We start from the raw sequence: 20,817 nt of genomic DNA on the forward strand, positions 1-20,817 counted from the left end.
ACCATAATCGAAGTGTTGGAGTGTGAGCTAGATATCGAAGAATATGTTTCACAGCCTTATGGTGTGATTCCTTCAGTGTACCTTGAAAACGGGTGCACATGCAAACATTAAGCATAATATCCGGCCTAGATGCACATAGATACAATAAAGAGCCAATCATGTAGCAGTATACCTTTTGGTTGAAGTCTTTACCATTTTCATCGGTGCATAGATGGCCATTTATGGGCACAGGGATTTTGACGCATTTGCAATCTTGCATGCCGAATTTGCTCAATACATCCTTGAGGTATTTCCCTTGAGATATTAAGATGCCATTGCATTGTTGATGAGTTTGAAGACCTAAGAAGAATTTCAATTCTCCCATCACAGACATTTGATATTCTTGACTCATCATGTAGGCAAATTCGTCACTGTAATGTTGGTTAGTATAACCAAAGATAATATCGTATACATATATTTGGCACACGAATTATTCATCACCATATGTTTTGGTGAAAAGAGTTGGGTCAAGTGAACCGGGTTTGAAGCCTTTCTTCATGAGGAATTCCTTCACTACATCATACCACGCCTGAGGGGGCTGCTTGAGGCCATAGAGGGCCATGTTGAGTCTTAAGACTTTGTCAGGATGCTCAGGATCTTCAAAACCTGGGGGTGGAGCAACATATACTTCTTCCTGAAGCTTACCATTGAGGAATGCACTTTTCACATTCATTTTATATAAGATGATATTATGATGGTTAGCATAAGCAACCAATATGCGAATAGCTTCAAGTCTAGCAACAGGTGCAGAAGTTTCATCGAAAATTCCTTCAACCTGTGTGTAGCCTTGAGCTAGAAGAGAGCCTTATTCCTCACCACTAGGCCATTTTCGTCTTGCTTGTTGCGGTAGATCCACTTGGTACCTATGATGTTATGCTTGCGAGGATCTAGTCGCTTGACAAACTCCCACACGTTGTTGAGCTCGAATTGATGTAATTCCTCTTGCATAGCTTGAATCCACTCAGGCTCCAAAAATGGCTCATCAACTTTGGTGTGCTCTGTGATAGCGACAAAAGTGAAGTGCCCACAAAAGTTAGACAAATGTGAAGCTTTTGAGTGCGTGAGAGGACCTGGTGCATTGATGTCGTCGAGGATTTTTTCAATCTGCACTTCATTTGCCACGCAAGGATGGACAGGTTGATGACTTTGATTGGGCTGAGCATTTTCTTCAGAACCATTTTCCTCAGGTGCACCAGTATGATTGTCCTCACGATTTGGAATAACTTCTTCAGTGGTTATGACATCCTCAGTGGCCTTGAACTTGATGGATTCCTCTGGTGACATTTCATCTAACAGAGGAGGTAGGTTCTCTCTTTGTGAGCCATTACTTTCATCAAACCACACATCTACAATTTCAACAACCTTGTGGTGATAGGTGTTGAAGACTCTTTAGGTGTGCGAGTCCTTTCCGTAACCAAGCATAAAACCCTCGTGTGCTTGCGGTGCAAATTTAGAATTGTGATGAGGATCTCTAATCCAACATTTAGCATCGAAGACTTTGAAATAACTCACATTGGTTTTCTTGTCAGTGAGGAGTTCATATGAGGTCTTCTTGAAGAATTTGTGAAGATATACCCTGTTTATGATGTGTCACACGGTATCAATAGCCTCAGGCCAGAAGCGATGAGGCATCTTGTATTCATCAAGCATAGTGCGAGCCATCTCAACAAGAGTCATGTTCTTGCGCTCCACGATGCCATTCTGCTGAGGAGTGTATGGGGCAGATAACTCATGAGTAATACCAGGTTCATCAAGATAGTCATCAAGACTAGTATTTTTGAACTCGGTCCCATTGTCACTCATGATATGCTTGATCTTCACACCGAAATTCATCAAGGCCCTTGAGGAAAATCATCTGAAGACTTCCGGCACTTCAGTTTTGTACATAATGATATGCACTCAGGTGTAACGAGGGTAATAATCAACAATAACAAAGCCATATAATGATGCTGCATTTGTTAGTGTGGCATAATGAGTGGGGACAAAGAGGTCCATGAAGAAATTCAAAAGGACGAGTGGTAGTCATGATAGTCTTTGAGGGATGCTTGGATCTGGTCATCTTTCCAGCCTCACAAGCCCCACAAAGATGATCTTTGAGAAATTTGACACCCTCGATGCCAATGACGTGCTTCTTCTTCACAAGCATGTGCAAGTTCCTCATGCCAGCATGGCCGAGTCGATGATGCCAGAGCCAGCCTTCTGAAGCTTTTGAAGTAGACATGTGGCAGGCTGTGGTCATGCAAAGAAATCAACAATATACAAGTCTCCCCTTCTAAAGCCTTTGAAGACTTTGGATTTGTCAGATTCCATGATTACTATGCAATGATATTTGCCAAACATGACAACCATATCAAGTTCATAAAGCATTGAGACAAACATGAGGTTGAATCCGAGGGACTCGACAAGCATGACTTTGTCATGTGTCGATCCTTTGAGATTGCAACCCTACCTACAGGTCATCACATGGATCCTGTTGAGCAAGCGAGGAATCATTTTCCTTCTGGAGATCATCATGACTCACCCTTAGTTTCTCAAGATCTTGCTTTCTTTGAAGAAATTCATAAGAAAGCTTCTCATGATCGGCTAAGAGGGTTTCATGATGACCTTGAAGGTTATCAAACTTAGACTACAATTGTTGAAGATTATCAGTCAGGGTTTGAGTTCAATTCAACTGCTCACCTAACAGGTCATCGCTTTTGTCTAGCAAATTTTGAATCCTTTCCAAAGCTTTTTGTTGTTTAGTGGCAATATTAGCAAGCTTGGAATAGCTACGTTTCAGATCATCATCGGATTCATCCTCACTAGATTCAGAGGAGGAGGGATATTCGAGTACCTTGGCACCCTTTTCCTTGAGGCATGGTGCTGAAGAAGATGATTCAGGTTCGAAAGTCATCGTTTTGAGTGATTCCTTGAACTCGAGAAACCAGGGGTCCTGACAAGTTCGATGACCTTCATAGACATCATAGATCCGGTCCCATATAAGCTTCACATTGCAAAGATGCATAATGCGCCTGGACTCATCACTGGATAGGTGGGTGTAGATGATATCCCTCGCCAAAGTATCCAGCCGAGTATACTTGCGAATGTCATTAGCATGCGCCATCTTTCATAGATCAGTAAGACCAATCTCAGTGACGGTCCACAGCACACTGTTCATCGCCAAGAGGCGCTTCCTGATCATGACCTTCCACTTGGGATAATCATGACCATTAGAGATGGGGCATGCAACGGACATTTCCTTCATGCCTGCAGTCGACATAACTAAAACTCCAGGTGGTTAAACCAAAATCACACAGAACAAGGGAGTACCTTGCTCTGATTCCAATTGAAAGTGCGTTATATAGACTAGAGGGGGGTGAATAGGAGATTTTTACAAATTCATCACTGAGGAAATACAACTTGAGAAATTTGCAAAGTGACGAACTACAAGCTGCCGGCGTTCTGGGAATGGGGGTACCCAGATCTGCCTGCTTGCGGCGCACGCCGTGGCCTCTTCGACGGCCCGGTACGGCCCAGTGGCAAGACCCCCAAGACAAGACCCCAAAGGCAACATTCCACATCAAAAATTCTGTTTTTATCATTTACCTACTCGAGGATGAGCAGGAATTAAGCTTGGGGATGTTGATACGTCTCCAACGTATCTATAATTTTTGATTGTTCCATGCTGTTATATTATCATTCTTGGATGTTTTACAATCATTTTATATCATTTTTGGTACTAACCTATTGACATAGTTCCCAGTGCCAGTTGCTGTTTCCTGCTTGTTTTTACATTGCAGGAAATCAATACCAAGCGTAGTCTATGAAACTTTTTGTGGATTTTTTCTAGACAGAAGACAAAATATGGGCCAAGAAAGTACCAGAGGGGTGCTCCGAGGGGAGCACAACCCACCAGGGCGCGCCCGGGGGCCCAGGCGTGCCCAGGTGGGTTGTGCCCACCTCGGTGGCCTCCTGCACCGCCTCTTTGCTCTATAAATACCCAAATATTCCAAAAACCCTAGGGGAGTCGATGAAAATCAATTCCAGCCACCGCAAGTTCTAGAAATACCAGATCCAATCTAGACACCATCATGGAGGGGTTCATTGCTACCTCTTGAGCTTGCGTTAGTTTTCCCTTGAAGAGGAAAGGGTGTTGCAGCAAAGCACATAATTTTGATGGCATCTAAGGCAATGATCATGAATATAGGCATCACATCCGTGTCAAGTACACTGACTCCTGCCTGCATCTACTACTATTACTCCACACATCGAGCGCTATCTAGCATGCATCTAGAGTGTTAAGTTCATAAGAACGGAGTAACACATTAAGCAAGATGACACGATGTAGAGGGATAAACTCAAGCAATATGATATAAACCCCATCTTGTTATCCTTGATGGCAACAATACAATACGTGCCTTGCTGCCCCTACTGTCACTGGTAAAGGACACCACAAGATTGAACCCAAAGCTAAGCACTTCTCCTATTGCAAGAAAGATCAATCTAGTAGGCCAAACTAAACTAGTAATTTGAAGAGACTTGCAAAGATATCAAATCATGCATATAAGAATTCATAGAAGAACCAAATAATATTCATAGATAATATTGATCATAAATCCACAATTCATCGGATCTTGGCAAACACACCACACAAGAATATTATATCGAATAGATCTCCAAGAACATCGAGGAGAACTTTGTATTGAGAATCAAAGAGAGAGAGGAAGCCATCTAGCTAATAACTATGGACCCGAAGGTCTGTGGTAAACTACCCATGCTTCATCGGAGAGGTAATGGTGTTGATGTAGAAGCCCTCCATGATCGAATCCCCCTCCGGCAGATGGCCAGAAAAGGCCCCAAGATGGCATCTCATGGGTACAGAAGGTTGCGGAGGTGGAAAAGTGGTTTCGTGCCCCCCCTGATTTTTTAGGGTATAAGAGTATATATAGGCAAAAGAACTAGGTCGGTGGAGCTACGAGGGGCCTACGAGGGTGGGAGGTGCGCCTACCCCCTGGGCGCGCCCTCCTGCCTCGTGGACGCCTCATTGCATCTCCGACTTCATCTTCAAGTCTTCTGGTTTGCTTTCGGTCCAAGAAAGATCATCGCGAAGGTTTCATTCTGTTTGGACTCCGTTTGGTATTCCTTTTCTGCAAAACTCTAAAATAGGCAAAAAAATAGAAACTGACACTGGGCCTTCGGTTAATAGGTTAGTCCCAAAAATAATATAAAAGAGCATATTAAATCCCATTAAACATCCAAAGTAGATATTATAATATCATGGAACAATAAAAAATTATAGATATGTTGGAGACGTATCAAGCATCCCCAAGCTTAATTCCTGCTCATCCTCGAGTAGGTAAATGATAAAAAACAGAATTTTTGATGTGGAATGCTACCTAACATATTTATCAATGTAATTTTCTTTATTATGGCATGAATGTTCAGATCCAAAAGATTCAACACAAAAGTTTAATGTTGACATAAAAATAGTAATACTTCAAGCATACTAACAAAGCAATCATGTCTTCTCAAAATAACATGTCCAAAGAAAGCTATCCCTACAAAATTATATAGTCTGGTTATGCTCTATCTTCATCACACAAAGTATTTAATCATGCACAACCCCGATGACAATCCAAGCAATTGTTTCATACTTTTAATGTTCTCCAACTTTTTCAATCTTCACGCAATACATGAGCATGAGCCATGGACATAGCACTATAGGTGAAATAGAATGGTGGTTGTGGAGAAGACAAAAAGGAGAAGATAGTATCACATCAACTAGGTGTATCAATGGGCTATGGAGATGCCCATCAATAGATATCAATGTGATTGAGTAGGGATTGCCATGCAACAGATGAGAGCTATAAGTGTATGATAGCTCAAAAAGAAACTAAGTGGGTGTGCATCCAACTTGTTTGCTCATGAAGACCTAGGGCACTTTGAGGAAGCCCATCATTGGAATATACAAGCCAAGTTCTGTAATGAAAAATTCCCACTAGTATATGAAAGTGACAACATAGGAGACTCTCTATCATGAAGATCATGGTGCTACTTTGAAGCACAAGTGCGGAAAAAGGATAGTAGCATTGCCCCTTCTCTCTTTTTCTCTCATTTTTTTATTTGGGCCTTTTCTCTTTTTTTATGGCTTATTTTTTTATATATTTTTATATTTTTCGTCCGGAGTCTCATCCCGACTTGTGGGGGAATCATAGTCTCCATCATCCTTTCCTCATACGGACAATGCTCTAATAATGAAGATCATCATACTTTTATTTACTTTACAACTCAATAATTACATCTCGATACTTAGAACAAAATATGACTCTATGTGTATGGCTCCAGCGGTGTACTGGGATGTGCAATGATTCAGGAGTGACATGTATGAAAAATTATGAATGGTGGCTTTGCCACAAATACGATGTCAACTACATGATCATGCAAAGCAATATGACAATGATGGAGCGTGTCATAATAAACGGAACAGTGGAAAGTTGCATGGCAATATATCTTGGAATGGCTATGGAAATGCCATAATAGGTAGGTATGGTGGCTGTTTTGAGGAAGGTATATGGTGGGTGTATGGTACCGGCGAAAGTTGCGCGGTACTAAAGAGGCTAGCAATGGTGGAAGCGAGAGAGTTTGTATAATCCATGGACTCAACATTAGTCATAAAGAACTCACATACTTATTGCAAAAATCTATTAGTTATTGAAACAAAATATTATGTGCATGCTCCTAGGGGGATAGATTGGTAGGAAAAGACCATCGCTCGTCCCCGACCGCCACTCATAAGGAAGACAATCAATAAATAAGTCCTACTCCAACTTCATCACATAACGGTTCACCATACGTGCATGCTACGGGAATCACAAACTTTAACACAAGTATCTCTCAAATTCACAACTACTCTACTAGCATGACTCTAATAGCACCATCTTCATATCTCAAAACAATCATAAAGAATCAAACTTCTCATAGTATTCAATGCACTTTATATGAAAGTTTTTATTATACCATCTTGGATGCCCATCATATTAGGAATAATTTTATAACCAAAGCAAATTACCATGCTGTTCTAAAAGAATCTCAAAATAATATAAGTGAAGAATGAGAGATCAACACTTCTATAAAATAAAACCAGTGCCGTGCTCTAAAAAGATATAAGTGAAGCACTAGAGCAATATTGTCTAGCTCAAAAGATATAAGTGAAGCACATAGAGTATTCTAATAAATTCCGATTCATGCGTGTCTGTCCCAAAAGGTGTGTACAGAAAGTATGATTGTGGTAAACTAAAAAGCAAAGACTAAAATCATACAAGACGCTCCAAGCAAAACACATATCATGGGGTGAATAAAAATATAGCCTCAAGTGAAGTTACTGATAGACGAAGATGAAAGAGGGGATGCCTTCCGGGGCATCCCCAAGCTTAAGATTTTGGTTGTCCTTGAATTTTACCTTGGGGTGCCTTGGGCATCCACAATCTTAGGCTCTTGCCACTCCTTATTCCAAAATCCATCAAATCTTTACCCAAAACTTGAAAACTTCACAACACAAAACTTCAACAGAAAATCTCATGAGCTCCATTAGTATAAAGAAATAAACCACCACTTTAAGGTACTGTATTGAACTCATTATTTATTTATAATGGTGTTAAACCTACTGTATTCCAACTTCTCTATGGTTCATAGCCCCTGATATTACTCATAGATTCATCAAAATAAGCAAACAACACACGAAAAACAGAATCTATCGAAAACAGAACAGTCTGTAGAAATCTGTAACTTTCGAATACTTCAGTAACTACAAAAATTCAGAAATAAATTTTTGGACGTGAGAAATTTTTCTATTAATCTTCTTCAAAAAGAATCAACCTAAAATCACTCTTCTTTAAAAAATGACAGCTATTCTCGTGAGCGCAAAAGATTCTGTTTTTTACAGCAAGATCGCATTGACTTCACCCAAGTCTTCCCAAAGGTTCTAGTTGGCACAAACACTAATTAAAACATAACACCACATCTAACCACAGTCTAGATAAATTATTTATTAGTAAACAGGATCAAAAAAGTAAAGAACAAAAATAAAATCGGGTTGCCTCCCAACAAGCGCTATCGTCTAACGCCCCTAGCTAGGCATTGAGATTTCAATGATGCTCGCATGAAAGACAAAAATTGAAGCACAAACAAAGAATCATGAAACATGTGACAAACACATCTAAGTATAACATACTTCCTATGAATAGGCACCTTATAGGAAAACAGATTATCATAGCAAGCAAAAACTAGCATATGCAAGGAACCGGAAAGAAACAATAGCAATCTCAACATAATTAGAGGTAATTTAGTAACATGAAAATTTCTACAACCATATTTTCCTCTATCATAATAATTACATGTGGGATCATAAGCAAATTCAACAAAATAGCTACCACATCAAATATTTTCAACACGATCCACATGCATGCGAAGTTGACACTCTTCCAAAATAGTGGGATTAACATTAAATAATGTCATGACCTCTCCAAACCCACTTCTATCAAAAATTTCATAAGATTGAACGTTCTCCAAATATGTGGGATCTAAAGTTGACACTCTTCCAAACCCACTTTCAATATTATTGCAAACACTATTATCAATCTCATATCCATCATGGGGCTTAAATAAATTTTCAAGATCATAACAAGAATCACCCCAATCATGATCATTACAACAAATAGTAGCAATAGCAAAACTAGCATCCCAAAGCTTGAGGTTTTGCATATCATTAACACAATTAAAATTAAGAGAATTTATAATAACATCATTGCAATCATGCTTTTCATCGAAGGAACTATCAAGTATGGGTGCAATAGCAACGGTCTCATGTTTAACATAAGGGACTATAGCAAATCCATCTCCATAAATATTGGCATCATGGCCACAAGAATAGCAAGCATCATGTTCATCAAGGGATATTTCAATCAAATCATTAGAATCATAATTATCTATAGATTCATGCATATAATTATTATCTTCCAAAGCAGCAGCCATTCTTTCAATAAATTCTTTGACATAGACATTATGAGCATAGCTTTCATAGCAATATTTAAGTATGTCAAAATTTTCAGATTTGTAGAGAGTAATATCATACTTTTCAATCAAAGAAGCAACTTCATAAACACCCTTAAAAGCAACAAATTCTTCAATTTGTTCGATATCATAGTAACTATAAACACCTATTGCATAAGAAGATACGATTTCATTATCATTAAACTCACATAGGTAGGGGAGGTGTTTTTTAGGGTTCTTAGAGCAACAAGTAAAATCATAAATTTCACAAAGATTCCAAACATAACACAAAAATCTGTTTATTTGATCCCATAAGAGTCTCTCTTTTTCAGACACACAGTGATGCGCAAAATGAGCATGCTCATCTAAAGATTTTCCCTCAACTAAACTAGTTGGGTTTTCAGCACGAGCACATATAGATCGAAGATGATCCAAGTAGAACACTTTAAGTGGATCCATATCAATAGATTTTTAGCAAGCAAAGATGCAAGCAAATAGAGGCACATGGAAACACAAACAAAAGGACATACGGGAAGAAGGCAAAGAAAAGGCAAAGGTTTTCGAAAATCATTTTAGAAGTGGGGGAGAGGAAAACGAGAGGCGAATGGTGAATAATGTAATGCAAGGGAGAAGAGTTTATGATGGGTACTTGGTATGGCTTGACTTGGCGTAGATCTATTCGGCAACGGTGCCAGAAATCCTTCTTGCTACCTCTTGAGCTTGCATTGGTTTTCCCTTGAAGAGGAAAGGGTGATGCAACAAAGTAGCGTAAGTATTTCCCTAAGTTTTTGAGAACCAAGGTATCAATCCAGTAGGAGACGACGCACAAGTCACCGAATACCTGCACAAACAATCAAGAACTTGCAACCAACACGATAAAGGGGTTGTCAATCCCTTCACGATCGTTCGCAAAAGTGAGATACGATAGAGATAATAAAGTAATATTTTTGGTATTTTTGATGTATAGATTGGAAAGTAAAGATTGCAAAATAGTAGGTCGGAAACAAGCAGGATGTGAACGAGATTCAATAATATGGAAAATAAACTTAATATGATGGAAAAGAGACCCGGGGGCCATTGGTTTCACTAGTGGCTTCTCTTGAGATAGCATGTATTACGGTGGGTGAACAAATTACTGCCGAGCAATTGATAGAAAAGCGCATAATTTTGATGGCATCTAAGGCAATGATCATGAACATAGGCATCACGTCTGTGTCAAGTACACTGACTCCTGCCTGCATCTACTACTATTACTCCACACATCGAGCGCTATCTAGCATGCATCTAGAGTGTTAAGTTCATAAGAACGGAGTAACACATTAAGCAAGATGACACGATGTAGAGGGATAAACTCAAGCAATATGATATAAACCCCATCTTGTTAGCCTCGATGGCAACAATACAATACGTGCCTTGCTGCCCCTACTGTCACTGGGAAAGGACACCACAAGATTGAACCCAAAGCTAAGCACTTCTCCTATTGCAAGAACAATCAATCTAGTAGGCCAAACTAAACCAATAATTCGAAGAGACTTGCAAATATATCAAATCATGCATATAAGAATTCCGAGAAGAACCAAATAATATTCATAGATAATCTTGATCATAAATCCACAATTCATCGGATCTCGGCAAACACACCGCAAAATAATATTACATCGAATAGATCTTCGAGAACATCGAGGAGAACTTTGTATTGAGAATCAAAGAGAGAGAAGAAGCCATCTAGCTAATAACTATCGACCCGAAGGTCTGTGGTTAACTACTTACGCTTCATCAGAGAGGTAATGGTGTTGATGTAGAAGCCCTCCATGATCGAATCCCCCTCCGACAGATCGCCGGAAAAGGGCCCAAGATGGGATCTCATGGGCACAGAAGGTTGTGGCGGTGGAAGAGTGATTTCGTGTCTCCCCCTGATGTTTTTAGGGTACAAGAGTATATATAGGCGAAAGAACTAGGTCGGTGGAGCTACGAGGGGCCCACGAGGGTGGGGGCGTGCCTACCCCCCTAGACGCACCGTCCTGCCTCATGGAAGCCTTGTTGCGTCTATGACTTCATCTCCAAGTCCTCTAGTTTGCTTTCGGTCCAAGAAAGATCATCGTGAAGGTTTCATTCCGTTTGGACTCCGTTTGGTATTCCTTTTCTGCAAAACTCTAAAATAGGCAAAAAAACAGAAACTGGCACTGGGCCTTCGGTTAATAGGTTAGTCCCAAAAATAATATAAAAGAGCATATTAAAGCCCATTAAACATCCAAAACAGATAATATAATAGCATGGAACAATAAAAAATTATAGATACGTTGGAGACGTATCATTCATCATGTCCATTGGTGCTTCTCCGATGATGCTTGAGTAGTTCTTTGTAGACCTACGGGTCCATAGTTAGTAGCTAGATGGCTTCCTCTCTCTCTCTATCTCTCTCTCTCTCTCTGTCTCTCTCTCTCTCTTGATTCTCAATACAATGGTCTCTTGGAGATCCATATGATGTAAGTCTTTTTGCGATGTGTTTGTTGGGATCTGATGAACTTTGAGTTTATGATCAGATCTATGTTTTTATCCATGAAAGTTATTTGAGTGTTCTTTGATCCCTTATATGCATGATTGATTATAGCCTCGTATTTCGTCTCTGATATTTGGGTTTTGCTTGGCCAACTTGATCTATTTATCTTGCAATGGGAAGAGGTGCTTTCTGATGGGTTCGATCTTACGGTGCTTGATCCTAGTGACACAGGGGGAACGACACGTATGTATCATTGCTATTAAGGATAACAAGATGGGGTCTATTTCTACATAAATAGATCTTGTCTACATCATGTTATCTTTCTTATTCCATTACTCCATTTTTCCATGAACTTAATATACTAGATGCATGCTGGATAGCGGTTGATGTGTGGAGTAATAGTAGTAGATGCAGGCAGGAGTCGGTCTACTAATTTTGGACGTGATGCCTATATAATGATCATTGCCTGGATATCGTCATGATTATTTGAAGTTCTATCAATTGCCCAACAGTAATTGTTTTCCCACCGTTTGCTATTTTTCTCGAGAGAAGCCACTAGTGAAACCTACGGCCCCCGAGTCTCTTCTTATCATATTTGCCTTTGCAATCTATTTTCCTTTGCTTTTATTTTCAGATCTCTTAAACCAAAAATACAAAAATACATTGCTGCACTTTATTTGATTTGCGATCTATTTACCCTATTTATCACAACTTTATCACGTATTCTCGCCAATTTGTGGCATCGTTACCCGAAAGGGATTGACAACCCCTTTAACACGTCGGGTTGCGAGTATTTGTTATTTGTGTGCAGGGGCGGTTTATGTTGTGTTGCTTGGTTCTCCTACTGGTTCGATAACCTTGATCTCATAACTGAGGAAAATACCTACCCTCGCTGTGCTGCATCATCCCTTACTCTTTGGGGATACCGACGTAGTTCAAGCAGGCATCAGGCCCTTGCGAAGATGCCACGCTCCTGGTTACACGGCCTCCCAGAGGCCTCGGTGTCCTCCTGGGAGGAGCTTCTCGACCGATTCATTGCGCGCTTCACGACACCGGCACCCCATGTAGTCACGTGCATCATCGGTGGGTCACAAGCGCCTGCCTCTGGCCGCCATGTCAAGCAGCTTTTCTGTCGGGCGGGTGCTGCACGGATGCAGCGAGAGGCTTCTCAAGGCCTCGAGACGCCCGAGGTCGGCATCACCTTTGATTCCAGGGATCACCCAGAGACCACGGCGGCTGCGGGAACCCTGCCCATGCTATGCACGCCCACCATCAGCAACGTCGCCATCACCAAGACCCTCATCAATGGCGCCGCCGACCTAAACGTCCTCTCTGTGGAAACCTTCGACCTGCTCCAGATGCTGTACGACCAGCTCGCACCGACCAAGCCCTTCTCGGGGGTAGTCAATGGATCAACCACCCCCTTGGGGCAAGTGCGCCTCCCCGTCACCTTCGGCACGCGCAATAACTACCGCACTGAGCTCACTGACTTCGACATGGCCCGCATCAACCTTCCGTACAACGCCATCCTGGGGTATCCAGACCTCGCCAAGTTCATGGTGGCGACCCATCCAGGCTACAACATCATGAAGATGTCAGGCAACAGCGGCATCATCACGGTGGCCGGAGACACAAAAGACGTGGTCCGGGCCCTTAAGCTCGCCTACAAGGCTGCGGCAGCCTCGTGCCCCGGTACCATTGCCCCTGGAGGCCGCGTCCGCAAATAAAAAGCAGTTGTTTTCTCAGGACCGAGCTGAGATGAAGCAGGTGCCAGTCGACAATGGGGGCTTGGGCCCCACATTCACCATAGGCATGGGCCTCCCCTCGGACTAGGAAGAGGTGTTGGTTGGCTTCCTGAGGGCCAACAAAGACGTATTTGCGTGGGAAGCGTCCGACTTGGTTGGCGTCCCGAGGGAGGTGTCGAGCACCACCTGATGGTGTGCCCCGGCACGCGCCCGGTGAAGCAGAAGGCGCGGCGTCAAGCATAAGAGAAGCAAGCGTTCAATTTCCAGAAGGTCCACAAGATGCAAGAGGCCGGTGTCATCCGGGAAGTACGGCACCCGGACTGGTTAGCAAACCTAGTGTGTCGGCATTATGGGAACCAGGGTACCCTGACTTGCCTGCCTGCGGCCCACAGTGTGCTCCATCAACGGCCTGGTATGGCCCATCTTTAGCATCAACAAGACAAGACCCTCGTGAGGGTCCAAGCCTCGTGAAGCGGACGACACCAAGACCTCCGAAGGGAGCGGCCTCCCCAGGCGGCCTCCTGAGAAGCAGAGATTCCTATGCAGGCGCACACCTCATGAGGTTGAGGTGACGCAAGCCATGATGACGAAGGACAGGCGAGTGCCAGCGGGCGCAGAGCAACAAGTTTCCTCTTTGGTGCTAAGGAGGCAAACGCAGGCGCGGGGTCCTGAGGAATCAGCCAAAGGTTTCCATTCCCGTGCAACGAGACCAAGACTGCCAGGACGGCAGGACGGATGTCATCACTGAGCCCACCACGGCGTCACAACCAAAAGCTTTGCAAGTGAAGACCACCTTTCGTCATGATAAGATGTACTACTTGTCTCCCTTCAAACTTGGCCATTGTGGGATCCCTTCCCGCCTTCGTTTTGGAGGAATAGGACCGAGGCCGCTATAAATATAGCTTAGCCACCATCGTAGGAGGGGGATCCGGAACCCGAACCCTCACTAGTTCACACCCACACAAGAGCTAACCTCCTAAGGTTGTTCTTCTACCCTTAGCCCTTCGCGAGGCCAATCCACCCCAAAGCAGGAGTAGGGTCTTACACCGCATGGTGGCCCGAACCTTGGTCAACTGCCGTGTCTCTTACCTTTTCCGTTGATCGAGCTAGGACATAAGAGCGGTGCATCCGTTGGCAGGAGAGGTTGAGTTCTTCGCACACGCCCCAGATTTCAAACCTTTCTTGGGTCCACGGAGCCCTGAATCCGACATTTGGCACGCCAGGTAGGGGATGTCGGAGATCCCCTTCTATTCTCGCCCAGCGTTCGTTGTCCCCAAGGCGGAAGTCTCTCGAGCTTGCGCTGAGCTTGGCTCGCTCGCACCACCCAGGCGGCGCCTCTTGGCCACGAAGTTTATCATCACCCCTTGCTTCCTATGGCTGGCGCGGATGCTGGCGCCAACCGCCACCGGTGCCGTGGGCCACTCCCACCCCCTCCTATTCGGCGTCGCGACCGAACTACCATGCGGTCCTCCAGCTATGCCACGGCGTCGTCCCTGCATGCTCGCCGAGAGCAGGCGAACACGCAAGCTAGGCTCGCCGTGGCGCGCGAGTTGCTACGATGCAGGTTAGCTGAAGGTGTCTGTGACGCCTTGATCTCTCCCGCGTCGCCGAGCTGCTCGACTGCTTGTGAGGGCACGACGCCTTTCTGCATCATGCCAACTTCACGGGCACCTCCAGGGGCTCGCGCCCGCCCCAATTGTGTCTGCTCGTCCCTTCGGGAGGAGCCCGGGGGCCCCGCGGAGGCAGCCCAGTGTATGGCGCCGCCCGCCTGACTCAAGAGGCGCGCCACTAGGGAGCAGCCAAGGCAGGCGGCCTCCACCTCGACAATTGTGAGAAGTCACTCCCAGGCTGGTGGGACATGACATCGGAGGTTCTGGACAAAGGAGCAGAGGTGCTGGGGGATGGTCTCAGGATAATGCCCCCTGGAGTCTTTGTACCACCGTCGGCGGGTGCGCCGCGCGAACAAAGAAGAAGCCCGTACACGTTTCCCCCGCTGGCCCGGACGTCAAGATCACCAAGGTCACGTGGAGCAGGGGCCCCTTACGAGCCAACTCAGCGCCCCGCCAGCACCTTTGACTATAACGACCACCGTTTACAACCAATATCTTAGGGACACGATTACACTAAACTTGGATCGTAGGTGAACCACGCCACGACCATGTACTTAGGCAGGTGGAACGCACTTGGGGTTGCGCGGGGGGAGCCCGACGCCAGAGCTTCCCCCACGCCCTCAGCATAGGGTGCCACCACGATGGTGGCGCGTGCCGTCCAGAGGTAGGTCCTCCATCGGGGAAGGTGCCAGCAAGCCCTTCCCCCGGTAGAGGGCCTGCGATTGCCTGGCCACCGCCAGCGTAGCCCCTTGCCCCTTGGTCTCATCCTTGGTTTCTGGACTCCCAACAGTGGTAGTGGGATGCGCTGGGCGGGGTCATTGCCAGGAGCAAGGGGTGCCCCCAAATCGCCACCCATGACACTCTTACGTAATAATGAGTGGGGCTGTACACGCCCCGAAGTCCCATGAGCGCCGCCCTCGGGCTTCACAGGGGCTCCCACCCACATCCAAGTGGAAGCACCATGCTCCGCGCTGGCAGTCGACACTGTCCCCCAATGACTATGCCCACACCCAGTGGAAGCACTGAGCTCCGCGCTTGTGAGAAGACTAGCGTAGGCGCCGGACGCGGCTATTTCCTTTCCCTTCTTCTGTAACCCAATTTGCTGTCTTTGGAATGAAATTTGGAGTTTCTCGTTCTTGTTAAAAGAAAAAGGGGAAATTTTTTTCAATTCACGGTGTTCTCTTCTATTTGATTTATATTTGGAAAGCATGTCTCCTGCCTGCTGCTCCCTCCGCGAGCGCCCCACGAGCGGGGTTGGGTGTGGTATGCGCACCTGGGTTAGCCTGAGCAGCGTCAAGGCTCCCTCAGGGCCTAGGACATCACTGCCGCAGGCTCGCCAGCACGCACCTTGCCAAAGCTTTGGCGTTTGGCTCCTCGCGCGGCGCCCTCGAGCAGGCTAGCAGGCACACCAGGAGGCCTTAAGCTCTCGCGAGACCCCGGAGGGCTCACCCCAGGAGGAATGCATCTCTACGATACAAGAACCCGCCCGAGGCCAAAAACATGAAAGATAATTCGTGCCAACTACTCTAGTCGGGAGCGCTCTGGCTCTAGACGACACATTTTGAAATTAACCCAGAGGGCATATCATTGTTCCATATATTACAGGGGAGCCCCCTCCAAAAAATGCTTTCACATCCCACAGGGCCGTGTGCGAAATCTTTGCAGGAAAAGCAGGCAAGTACAAGCCTAGCGGGATGCGCTATCGCCTGCATCGCCATCATCATCATCATCATCAGCTCCGCCCGCTTTGGTCGCGAGTGCAGTCACGTCGTCGGCAAGGGCGAATTCCTTGATCAAGTCATCCACATGGTTGTCCACCCAGGTCGCCAGGTCGCCCTAGGTTACCCTAGGAATGGGGGCTATCGCGGCGTTGATATCGAAATCTGGATTCAGGCTAAGAAGATAGTTGATGACACGCGAGAACACGCGCCCAAGGAGATCCCGGCTCTTCTCTTCGATGAGCTGGCTTGCCCTCGTGGCCCTACCTTCGAGGCAGGTCATGACTTGGATGAAGAAGTGGAGGTAGCCGACATCGTCGGCTTCGTACGGGCGGGTGACGTTACCCTCGCAAATGGTGTCCAAGGCCCGGTTGTCCCTGACCCTGAGATCTTCGAGCATAGCATTTGCGATGTAGCGTTCGGTGGCAGCTCGCGTTGTCCGTAGCCCTTTCCACAAGGGACGTGACACCCATGACCTGCAGCTGAAGCAAGGACAGCTCAGCCTCGACGGTGACCCAGGCTTCTTCAGTGGCCTTCCCGCGCTGCTCTGGCGCGGCCAGCTTCACCTTGAGAGCATTGGCCTTGCCCTGCTGCTCGACCTGCCGCTGTTTGAAGCGAGTCTCCTGGAGCCCCAGCTTTCGGCGGTATTCTTCGACGAGGGACTTGTGGATCCCCGCCAACTTCTGGTCGACCTCCAGCTAAATTCCCCCTCCCGAGAGGCAAGGGCTTCCTCGGTTGTGGCTACTTGGCGCTCCATCACCTCCAATCGCTCGCGCTCAAAGCTCTGCTCCAACGCCTCGAGCGCTAGAGCCTCCTCGTGAGCCCAAACCTCGACCGCGTCTGTGGGGGTCCCGCCTAGCGGCGCCTCAAGGGCGGATCTACGCACTTGGACCTGCCATTCAAGGGCGACATTCAAGGATTGAAGTTCCCTCTCGCGCTCCTCGGCCACCTCACGACGCTGGTCTGTAGCCCGGGCCTCCTCCAGGGCACGGGTGCAAACCTCCCGACAAGCTGCAAGGGATCCCTCAGCTTCCGCGCGGGCACGCTCATGCTACAAGTGCCCAAGGTTGATGGCGACCTGCAGTTGATGCCATTCACGCGCCAGGCGGAGATTTTTCGCCTCGAGGCATGAGTCGATATCGGCAAGCTCTGCCTCGAGCCGACCTAGTGCGCTCGTCGCTTCCTGGAAAAGGTTGTGGCAAACGGTGCTGCACCCAAACATGAGCTCCAGCACTCGCCCATGCCTTTCTCCCATGTCCTGGTCTGTCAAAGGGCGCGGGATGACTCACCCGTCTCCGGTAGGGGGGCGGTGGCCGGAGCCCGTCTGGCCGCTCCCCAGACTTCGGATGGGGCGTGACATGGCACGGTTCCGCCGCTCAAAGATGAAGCCGCCGCGTGGGGCACCCAACCGCCAACAAGAACCAATGGGGAGGGGCCCTCGGCACAACCTCCGTGCCCTAGGGGTTGCTCTGGGGGAAGGACGCCGGGAGACCATGCTCGTGACTCTCCATCGACGGTCTCAACTCATGGGCCAACACCACCTCCCACGCATCTATCCGTTTTAGGGGGCCTGGAGCCGCGGCCGAAACAGAAGCCTCCGGAGGTTGCCTCCCTGGGCGGGCTCACCGTTGCGACAGAAGGGAGCCTGAAGGGGGATGCATCATGCAAGAATCCAGAAGGGCAGGGTACTTACTCATCTATGACTATCCATTTCCTCTGTTTCAGGGACCGTGGGGTAACGCCATGGCAACTCCCGAACCCCTTCCTCTTGAGGGATACCCCAGCGTTTGGAAGGGGTACGCAGAAGGATGGCACGCTGCCCCTAGTGGCAGGGCAATGGCCGCAGCCATGGACGAGGCTCCCCCCGTGATGTCCGCAGGGCTACGGGCGGCCACCTCAGGAGCATCTGGTGGCGCCTGCCCTCCAGGGGCCACCTCAGGAGCAGTTGGTGGCGCTTGCCCCCCCATCTGAGGGGCGCATGCCACTGGGCCAACAAGCACGGGAGCCACCAAGGCAGGGTTCTCGCAAGGCCCCCCGTGACCCTCCGGGAGCAGCCCCCACTCGTCGAAGCATGACATCTGCTCAATGAAGACCTCTCCATTCGAGCAGTTGTATAAGACGCACCCCTTGACAGGGAGTGCAGCAGGCGCTAGGTCACCCGTCAAGAGCTCAAGCACTATGCGCAACGTCTTGGAGGGGAGCGGCAGCACCTGGAGCCTCATGGGATCGTTGGGGCCGGTGAAGGCCCACATCGGGCGAGAATGGTGCTGGAGCGGGGCGACACACCGTCGGACAAACTCCCTCACCACCATCGACACCGTCACCCCTTCCTCCTTCAGCTTGGCTAGCCTGGACAAGACACGCGCAAGCCGCCGGTCAGTGATACGTCTCCAACGTATCTATAATTTTTGATTGTTCCATGCTATTATATTACCCCTTTTGGATGTTTATGGGCTTTATTTTACACATTTATATCATTTTTGGGACTAACCTATTAACCGGAGGCCCAACCCATATTGCTGTTTTATTGCCTGTTTCAGTATTTCGAAGAAAAGGAATATCAAACGGAGTCAAAACGGAATGAAACCTTCGGCAGCGTGATTTTTTGGAAGATTATGACCCAGGAGACTTGGAGTTGAAGTAAAGGGAGCATCGAGGAAGCCACAAGACAGGGGGCACGCCCACCCCCTGGGCACGCCCTACCCTCTCGTGGGCCCCTCGAGGCTCCCCCGACCGACTTCTTTCGCCTATATAAGCCTACGTATCCTAAAAACATCAAATATCAAGATAGATCGGGAGTTCCGCCGCTGCAAGCCTCTGTAGCCACCAAAAACCTCTCGGGAGCCCGTTACGGCACCCTGCCGGAGGGGGAATCCATCACCGGTGGCCATCTTCATCCCCCCCGGCACTCTCCATGACGAGGAGGGAGTAGTTTACCCTCGGGGCTGAGGGTATGTACCAGTAGATATGTGTTTGATCTCTCTCTCTCTCTCATGTTCTCTCTATGGCACGATCTTGATGTATCGCGAGCTTTGCTATTATAGTTGGATCTTATGATGTTTCTCCCCCTCTACTCTCTTGTGATGAATTGAGTTTTCCTCTTGAAGTTATCTTATCGGATTGAGTCTTTAAGGATTTGAGAACACTTGATGTATGTCTTGTCGTGTTTATCTGTGGTGACAATGGGATATCATGTGCCACTTGATGTATGTTTTGGTGACCAACTTGCGGGTTCCGCCCATGAACCTATGCATAGGGGTTGGCACACGTTTTCTTGACTCTCCGGTAGAAACTTTGGGGCACTCTTTGAAGTACTTTGTGTTGGTTGGATGAATCTGAGATTGTGTCATGCATATCGTATAATCATGCCCACGGATACTTGAGGTGACAATGGAGTATCTAGGTGACACTAGGGTGTTGGTTAATTTGTGTCTTAAGGTCTTATTCTAGTACGAACTCTTGAATAGATTGATCCGAAAGAATAACTTTGAGGTGGTTTCGTACCCTACCATAATCTCTTCGTTTGTTCTCCGCTATTAGTGGCTTTGGAGTGACTCTTTGTTGCATGTTGAGGGATTGTTATATGATCTATCTATCTTATTATTGTTGAGAGAACTTGCACTAGTGAAAGTATGAACCCTATGCCTTGTTTCCTACCATTGCAATACCGTTTATGCTCACTTTTATCATTAGTTACCTTGCTGTTTTTATATTTTCAGATTACAAAAACCTATATCTACCATCCATATTGCACTTGTATCACCATCTCTTCACCGAACGAGTGCACCTATACAATTTACCATTGTATTGGGTGTGTTGGGGACACAAGAGACTCTTTGTTATTTGGTTGCAGGGTTGTTTGAGAGAGACCATCTTCATCCCACGCCTCCTACGGATTGATAAACCTTAGGTCATCCACTTGAGGGAAATTTGCTACTGTCCTACAAACCTGTGCACTTGCAGGCCCAACAACGTCTACAAGAAGAAGGTTGTGTAGTAGACATCAAGCTCCTTTCTGGCGCCGTTGCTGGGGAGGTGAGTGCTTGAAGGTATATATTTAGATCTTGCAATCGAAACTTTTTGTTTCTTGTTTTATCACTAGTTTAGTTTGTAAAAGAAAAACTACAAAAAAATGGAGTTAAGTTTGTCTCATATGCTTCATCTTTTTAATATCTTTC

This window comes from Triticum dicoccoides, chromosome 2B (assembly GCF_002162155.2).
Source record: "Triticum dicoccoides isolate Atlit2015 ecotype Zavitan chromosome 2B, WEW_v2.0, whole genome shotgun sequence".
Lineage (NCBI taxonomy): Eukaryota > Viridiplantae > Streptophyta > Magnoliopsida > Poales > Poaceae > Triticum > Triticum dicoccoides.